The sequence below is a fragment of the Mustela lutreola genome, chromosome 4, assembly GCF_030435805.1.
Source record: "Mustela lutreola isolate mMusLut2 chromosome 4, mMusLut2.pri, whole genome shotgun sequence".
NCBI classification, from domain to species: Eukaryota; Metazoa; Chordata; class Mammalia; order Carnivora; family Mustelidae; genus Mustela; species Mustela lutreola.
The window spans coordinates 48,375,984-48,384,524 of NC_081293.1; positions in this window are offsets into that span (position 1 = coordinate 48,375,984).

The window sequence follows — 8,541 nt, forward strand, 5'->3', positions numbered from 1 at the left end:
CCGTGCTAAGAACAGTGAAGGGAGAAGCTGAGAGGAGCCAGGAGGGAGCGGGGAGGGAAGCAGAGGAGGCTGGAAGCCCACACTGTGTGGACTCAGCCACACACCCAAATTAGGATCTTATCCCACATGCCCAAAGCCTGTGGACTGCCTCATGCAGGGTAGGACAGCCACAGATTTGCCGGGAACCTTGGCTTGGGCTCCCCCACCCCTTTTATCTCAGATTTCCCATCTGTCCAATGAACAGGCAGGACAAGGCCACCTCCAAGGCCCTTTGTAATTCCCTGTTTCCTTTCCTCCAGCTTCCTTCCTCCCTCCCTGCTTAGCCTGTTTCTTGAGGAGACACAGGAGAACTAACAGCAATTTCCCATGGCCGTTTCTCCCACTCGCCTCCCTACCCTCTTCTTGGGAAGCTCTCTCCTGTCTCTTGGCTGCCTCTGCACTTCATCAGCCCAGCCTGGAGGGCAGGAGTGTGACAGTGAAGGGCCCTCCTGATTGCTGAGGCTCATGTCCTGCTGAGGATGGTCCCCTAAGGGGCTGAGGGGAGCTTAGGTGTTCAAGAGTCCAGGCAGCCTAGCACTGAGGGGCCAGTCCCTTGAACCTGACCAGCTGTGGCAGCCTGCTGGGGTGGCCAGACCACTGGCCTGAAGCTGGGCTCCTGGGCTCTAAACTTGGCCCCGCTCTTGACTCACTGTGTGCCCGGGGCCATCATGCCATCACGGCCTCAGTTTCCCCAACTGGTAAGATGAAGCCATTATTCCAGAGAAGTAGTTTTATTAACAGTCTGGAGCTCCCTCTTTTTTGAGGAAAATCTTATGCCTGATGCTGTTATATAAACAGGATAGAATTGGAGTCATCGAACTTTTTCTGCTGGATGAGGATAAGGGGACCACCCACTCAACTGGTCTGACCCCCGGGGGAGCCCTGGGTTAGATGACCCGGGCTGGGTGGTCCCCAGGTTCCTGGGCTTGTTGTAATTAATGCTGGTGTCAGAAGAGACTGTAACTGTTTCAGGACTGAAAAGGTTAAGGTCTCCTGCCTGGACAGGATAGGTGAGGCTAGGGAGAATAGAAAGGAGGGGAATGGCCCACTCCCCTGCCCACTGGCACCCCACTTCTCATTAAGGATCGCGCAGTCCGGAGGGACCTCTGGGAGTCAAGAAAGAGCTGTCTCCACAGATAGGTCCCTCTGGTTTTGGGGGGAGAATGTTCTGGTTTGTTTGGGCCCAGGCTTCCTTATTTGCAGGGGGCCTTTTCTTTAGCGGCACCGAGAATCTTGCTCTCCACCCCCACAGCCTGATGGAATGTGGGAGGGGAGAGCAGGCCAGGCTGAGGCAATGTCTTGAATTATTTTGCAAACACGTTGGGTTCACCAAAGCCCTGCACACATCTTGTCCCCGGCACCCTCTGCCTGGATGTGTGAGCCCATATGTTCCTGGGCAAACGTGCTCTGTCTGCCCAGGGTGCATTTGCAATTAGCTCATCAGAATGCTGTTCTCTAATAGCGCTTTGATGTCCAACGAGCCTCCTAAGCCTGTGCGTTTCCTTTCCTTTGAAGCAGGACATCGTGTTTTGCCAGAAGTCAATGAAACGCCCTAGTAGAACAGAACGGTTTAATTCCCGCCTCAAATACAGGGCCGCGGAAGTTCAAACGGGCTCCCGCCCATGCCTACTGCCGCAGTCGGCCTGTCAGGTGTCCACCAGGGACGGCTGCTGGAGGCCACGGCCCCTGGAGGCCCTTCTGAGGAAGCTCTGACCACCTCCGTCAGGGAACAGCCCAGACTGCCTTGCAGCCCTAGGGTTAGGGTTAGGGTTAGGGTTGGGCCCTTGGCCTCCTTCCCTGAGTGCATTTAGACTTTCCATGACCCTGATTCCTGAGTGGGCTCTCACCTTGATTTGCTGTTTCCTTTGATTCGAACCTGGCGTCGGGCCCGGCTCGGACTCCTCCCTCAAGTCCTTGTGCCCCGTGAGCCCTGGCTTGGCTCACGTTTGGTTTCGGAACTCCATCTCTGCCTGGAAGCTCATGGTAACCCCATCCACAATGTGTCCGAGAACGCTTTCCGCCGGGGCCAGCCTGACCCCGAGTGGCCTACAGTCCAGGTACTGGTTCTCCCCTGAGCAGAGCACACGCCACCTGCTCCAAGTCCTTCTCACCATGGGGAATTTGGAGTTTTGAAAACTTCTCTTCCTTGGTGTTTTGGGATTGGCTGAGGGTGTGGTTCCTTCCTGCAGTTTTAGATACAGCCCGTAGGGATTGCTCTCTATAGCTGCTCACCCAGCCGACCCCGGGGGCTCCTGGCCACACCAGCACCACTGTACTGGGCCGAACACATTCTCCCAGCAGAGTGCTGCTTCCTCAGAGCTGGCCCTGCCTGAAGCCGATGATCTGAGCTGTCCCTGGACCCCCCAGTGGACATCCCGAAAGTTGTTTTCATCAGCGCTGCTTGGGTCAGAGCGGAGTAGTTTGGACTAAGCTCATGATACCGAGATGCAGATCTGAATATATGGCTTGTAAAATTAGAAGGATCACCGTCCCTGCCTTTAAGTCACTATGCCTGGGGGTGCAGAGTTCCATGGCAAGGCTCCTTGGGTCCCCGGGAGGTTTTCGTTCCTTGATACATTCACTCACCAAAACAACCCTGGACTCCTGACAGGTGCTGGGCACACACGGATGAGCAGGCCTTCTCCTGCGTGCCCTCACAGAGCTTATACTCTCGTGGAGGACATGACACATTACACAAATAAAACAGTATTTATTTCCGGACAGGAGACATCAAAGCTAGGATAGAAAATAGGACTGGTTTAGTTGGAGGGGTTAAGAACTTCTTTGAGGAAGGGATATTTAAGCTGAGACTTGGATGATAAGCTAGAACCAGCCACGCAAAGTTCCGGAAGGAGAGCATTTCTAGAGGAGGAAGCAGCCGTGCGGAGATGGGGACTGAGGATGATTGGTAGACTCGAGGACCAGAATGAGGGCCTTACTTATATCCTATATATACAATACATAGATTATATATGTAATGTATATTATATGTATATAATGCACTATTATGTATTTCTATATATTATGTATTATGTATTTTATGTATATAAGTGTATATATAAAAGAGAGTTTAAGTATAAAACTATATCTGAAATAAGTACTAAGCTAAATTTTAACAACCGAAGGTAACTCTGTCCTAAACTTAGAAAAACACTTATCATGGAAGGCTTGGATGCCCTGTCCCTTCCTTTCCGGGTCCTTCTGATGCTCCTGAGACACCCTGATGGTCCTTGGCCACTGGACAAGACAGGCTACATCTAAAAGGCTCCTTTGGAACAGAGCTGGAGGGATGGGAAAAGACTTTGCTGTAAATTGCACTTTTACCTGTAGGTTTGAAACAGCCGGTGCTGAAATGCACCCACTGCTTTATCTCCCAAGGCCCGTGCCCAGGTCGGGGGCTGGCAAGCGGCCCGGTGACAATCCCTAGTGGCTGGACGGACTCTGGCTCCAGCACTGGTGTTTGCTTCCTTTGGAATCTCTCATTTGAAGCTCAAGACTTGCAGCTAATCCACGTATGTTGTTGGTAAAGGTGGAGGATCCGATGATGTCCCATTGCAGAGCCGGGCCCCCTCCACGCCTCACCCTTGACAGGCTGTGTGATGGGGACAGATCATGAGTTCCCCGCTTGGGCCAGTCTCCTCATCCACAACATGGGATCGGGATCTCTTTCTGGAGACCAGGATGGGCCCCCTTGGGCCCAGCCAGAGAAGGGCTCCACACATGGTTCCTCTTTTTATTAGTGAATGTAGCCTTGGTTGCAGAACAAAAGCCAAGTTATGAATTAGTGATACAGAGCCTTGTTGATTCCAAGGATAATCAATTGTTGGTTAAGCCTAGCTCTTGGCCAGGCACTGATGTGCGAGCATGCCAGCAAACGGCTATAAAAAATTAATGGCCTTAAGGCAGCTCGACCCAGCCTTCCCACGTCCTCCCCGGTAGAACAGAGGCTGAGGCTGAGGCTGAGGCTGTCCAGGCAGGATGATGATGGTGTTGGAGGGGACAACGCCAGCCCTGCCCTGTGTCTGTGGCTTCGAACCAGGCAGGGAGCCCGCTGGACAGACACCGCGGCTGACTCTCTCCAGGCCACTAGCCGCACACAGCACAAGGCCTGACACAAATAGGGGCTCAAGGGATGGGAACATTCAAACACAGGTTCATTTACCTCCAGTCCCCAGTGGTTTTAATCAAGGCACGGCTGGATCCTTTACAAATAAACACATCAAATGTATGGTTACTCTGCGACAATGGTCTCATTCATGCCTTTTGCTTAGTCCTTTTTCTACCGGGCTGACTGCTTAGATACTGTCCTTTCTGTGTACCCCCATCACATTCACGGACACTCATGCACATGCATAGTCTCACACACACATCTTGCACATACACAGACTCAGAGCGTGGGACCACAGGGTGGCTAAGAGCTCTGTGCAGGAGCCCAGGGTTTGCTCTTGGTGCCAGCGTGTCATGGCTGGATGATCCTGGGCAAGTTCCTTCACCTCTTTGAGCCCCAGCTGCAAAATGGGGGGAAAAAAGTCACAGGCATCACTTGTTGTAAAGAGAAGCAGGTCAACCACTTGACATGGCACCTGGCACACAGGATATCCTCCATAAACGCTGCCTGTTCATCCCCAGGGTCCCCACTAGCACTTACTCATCAGTCCTCGAGGAAAAGTACATCTAAGCCCGCAGCTAAGAACTGGGGCTCCCCCCCCTCCCCGTGAGCCACTGGGTCAGGAGATGATCAGGGAGGGGCTTGGGCTGGTCCTGGCCGGAAGCTGCTGGGCCTGGCTGTGGGTCTCCGCGGGGGGCTGTGCTGGGCCCGGAGCAGCAAAGGTTTCTGTCTGGGAAGACATGGATGGGAGCCAGCGACGACCCCTCTTCCTCTTGTCAGGCGGCCGTGAACTAAAAGCTGGCTGGCTTTTGTCTCCGTAAAGTGGTCTTTTATATCGAGAGACAACGAAGGACAATTAATATAGCAATTGGGAGCAACCTTTGATGCCCTGGTAATTTCTCTGCCTTATAATTATCAAACAATCAGGGTTTTTCAAGCTCCCAATTAAATTCCAGTCAGAACCAGAGGCAGCCAAAGTGGGCACCACAGCGAGAGGCCACACAGGCCCGAGGAAAGACAACGATCTGTGACCCCCAAGGAAATGCGTGGGGTGGGGGTGGGCTGAAAGAAGGGTCTGGGTTGGGCGATGAGCCTCGTGCCCGGGTGGCAGCTGGACCAGCCTGGGAGAAGAGCAGATGCCATCGCTGATGGAAGGTTTTGGAGGGAGCATCTGGCCCCTGGAGCTGGCACACCCCTCGCAGGAACAGGCTCCTGGCACGCCTGCTGCCCCAGCCTGGCGCGCCCTGAGACCAGAAGTCTCCATCTGGGGTAATCAGCGTCAGCTGAGGCCAGTCCGCTAACACACCGAGGGCTGCAGACGGCGCCCGACGCCTGTCTGCTCTCCCGCAGGCATCGGCCTGTTACACCTCGGAGCTTCCTGCAAGGGCAAAAACTCAGTGGTGAGGCAGCCCCGGGGAGAGAAAAGTCAGTTCTTCCTGAGAAGGTCAGTTCCCTGGGGGGAGCACACCCTCTGTGATGGGCCCTCCCCAGCTGCTGTACAGCAGGACAGCTCTTCTGGATGCTTCCAGCTGGGCGTATTGGCCCTGGATTCAGCCACCCATTCTGGAACCGTCTCTTCCTCCCTCCGCATTCACGTGGCTTCCATTTATTCAGCTGCTCCTAGGTGTCAGGCTAGAAACGCCACTCATAGTACCTTGTGTGTGCCCCACAGCAGCCCTTACGAAGCACTTACTGTTGTCTCTGCTTTCTGGAGGAGAGGACAGTACTCTGCGAGGGAATGTAACTTACCTACAGGCATGTTGCCTGTAATTGGCACCAACGGAATTCAGATGGATATCTATCTGACTTCAAAGGCATAGCCCTAACCATTGGGTCACATTCCTCCCCTTGATAACTGCAAATTGGACCACAGGCAGCTGGAGGATGGCAACAGCTCACACCACAGAAAGGGCTGCCATTGATCTGGCCACTGTTGGTCACTTGTCACCACTGTCTCTGGGTCTTCGACAGCTCTGCTACACTACCTTGAGAAATCTCCAACTCTGCCTATGTCCTCATGTCACCTGTGTCATACTCAGAGTCTGGAATGGGAACATCCTGTGGGCCCATTCTAAATCCCATTCTCCTGTCCTAGAATCTGGGAAAAGAAATTTCCACCCAAAGGATAAGATGAGGGATTTAAGACCCTGCACTCCATATGCTTTGGGGTTCTTTCAATAAGAAGTGTTTCGGGATGCTGGGAACTGAAAAGAAAAAGTACATTTGTCTGGTTCAGATTCTGAGAACACCCCCCCCCCAACATGTGGGAAACAAGCTGGGATTGATTCATGAGATCTGTAGCCCTGTGGGGAGTGGGGGGGGGGGCGGTAGGCACACACCGCACAATGTCTATCTGACTATCTGAGAGCCCATCGAGCTACCTTCTTTTATGGATGGAGACACTGAGGCCCAGAGAATGTAATACACCAGTAGGAGGTCACACTGCTACTTGGCAGCATTATAATTGCAAATAAAAATTCCATCAGTGCATACCAGCTTGTGCGGCTCGTCTAAACCAGTGAATGTTCAGTGGAAGACCTCTCCCTTCTTTCCTCCATTTTTTCCTTTCTCTTTGTGTTAGTTAGCAAACCCTAAGAGAAATGCTCTGGGGGATAGTAATACCTATGAGACCTGATCTCTGAGCTCAGGAACTATCCTGAAACTCCCAGGATTTGGGAAGGGTGAGCAGGGGGTGCACTGAGCAAGCTCTGCTGGGTTGGGACAATGACTTGGGTCTTGTCCTCCTCTTGCTTGAGGCTGAGGAGCATCTGGGCTCTAAGAAATCTTGGCAGGGTTATAAGGTTGAAGGTTGACAATTTCTCCAGCTTGGCTAGGGACAGTGTTGCTGGCAGAAGGTGTGTGGGATGGCACGTGGCCTGCCTTTGGTCTGTGGTGGGGACTTACCGGTTTTTATTCCACAGAGAGGATCTCTGTTTCCTTGGCTTTAACAGGGAGACCATGGTCAGGCTTACTTTACAGGGTTGCCACGAGGACTGAGATTTGAGGGCTTTGTAAACTGTGAAGTATGTGCATGCTTGTTGTCACCGACGTTTTGTGAAGCAGGAGGTCCCAGGATGTCCGTTCCTAGGAGACTCATGGAGGTTTGGAGGCCTGGGACTCAAACTCTACATCTGCTTGGTTCGGCTGTTCTAAGAAGAGAGCCTGAGAAAAGCAAGCGACATCATGGGAGCAACGGAAGGAGCCTTGGATGATGGCCTGGGACCTGGGCCTCATCCGGGACTGTGTGGCTGGGGGACCTTAGACTGACTCTGGGGCCTCAGTTTCCCATCTGCAAGATGAAGCAAAGGTGAAGGGACCATGGGAGTGGGTGGGAGCACTTGAGTAATTAAGAGCTCCAGATGGGAGCTAAGGCTTGAGTTCAAAACCCAGTGTTGCCACTTAAGTATGTAAATGGCTTAACCTCCTCCTCTACCCACTACCCCGTGCCTCAATTTCCTTGTCTTTACCACGGCGCTCTAACAGTGTCTCTGTCAGGAGGTTTCTGGGAGCATCAGAAAGTCAGTACATAAAAAGTGTTGAGGATGTTCCAGCAGTGAGTGCTAAACCATCAAACAGTTTTGTCTCCTGCACTGATTTCTACCCCTTCTGGCATTCTCTGGTTCTATGGATAGGGGTGGAATGTTTTATGGAAGGGGGGCAGACAAAGTGGCCTGGAATGGATGAGCAAGGGCACTGTGCCCCGGGGAACCGGAGAATGATGAGTAGCAGCTCGTTTCCTGGGCGTTTAGCAATGGTCCCACCCAGCCAGGCACAGCCACTAAGCCCCATACCCACCTCTGGAGGACACTGGGAAGTTCACACTTGCATTTCTGAATTCCTCCCTCCTGGAGAAGCCCCAGGCAGCCTCCATGTCAAGGCTGCTCCTGGTAATTCGGGGTGAGTGACAGCCCAGCCCCGCGGGGGTAAATGGTGCCCAGCCGCTGCCGGTGTGGGGTGGACGCTCCTGGCACAGGGACGCCGGAGCAGGGAGCTTCATTACGACCTATGACTAGTTTACCGGCTGCGGCATCACCCACCAGTGCGCACGTGGCTAATAAGCGAATCACTCTATTTTGCCCGGGAGGGTGTCTCCCAAGGAGGGAAACCATTGATTTTCAACAGGAGGCACATAAACACGGAGCTATTCCCTGAATCTTTTGGTCCCCAGCGGTGCCCTGGTCGAGAAAGAGAGCCACTTCAGTCATCAGACTTACACACAACCAAACCAGGTGGGAAGGACCTGGGCACCGTGGGGTGGAGGGACTGTGGCGGTCTCTGCAGTGGTCCTGGGGACTGTGGTGTCAGACCTCCAAAGTCACCCTCATTCCCGCCCACCACCCTTTCTGAGCTTACAGGGAACAGATTACTAAGCAACTGGAGGAAGTGAGGTCTGG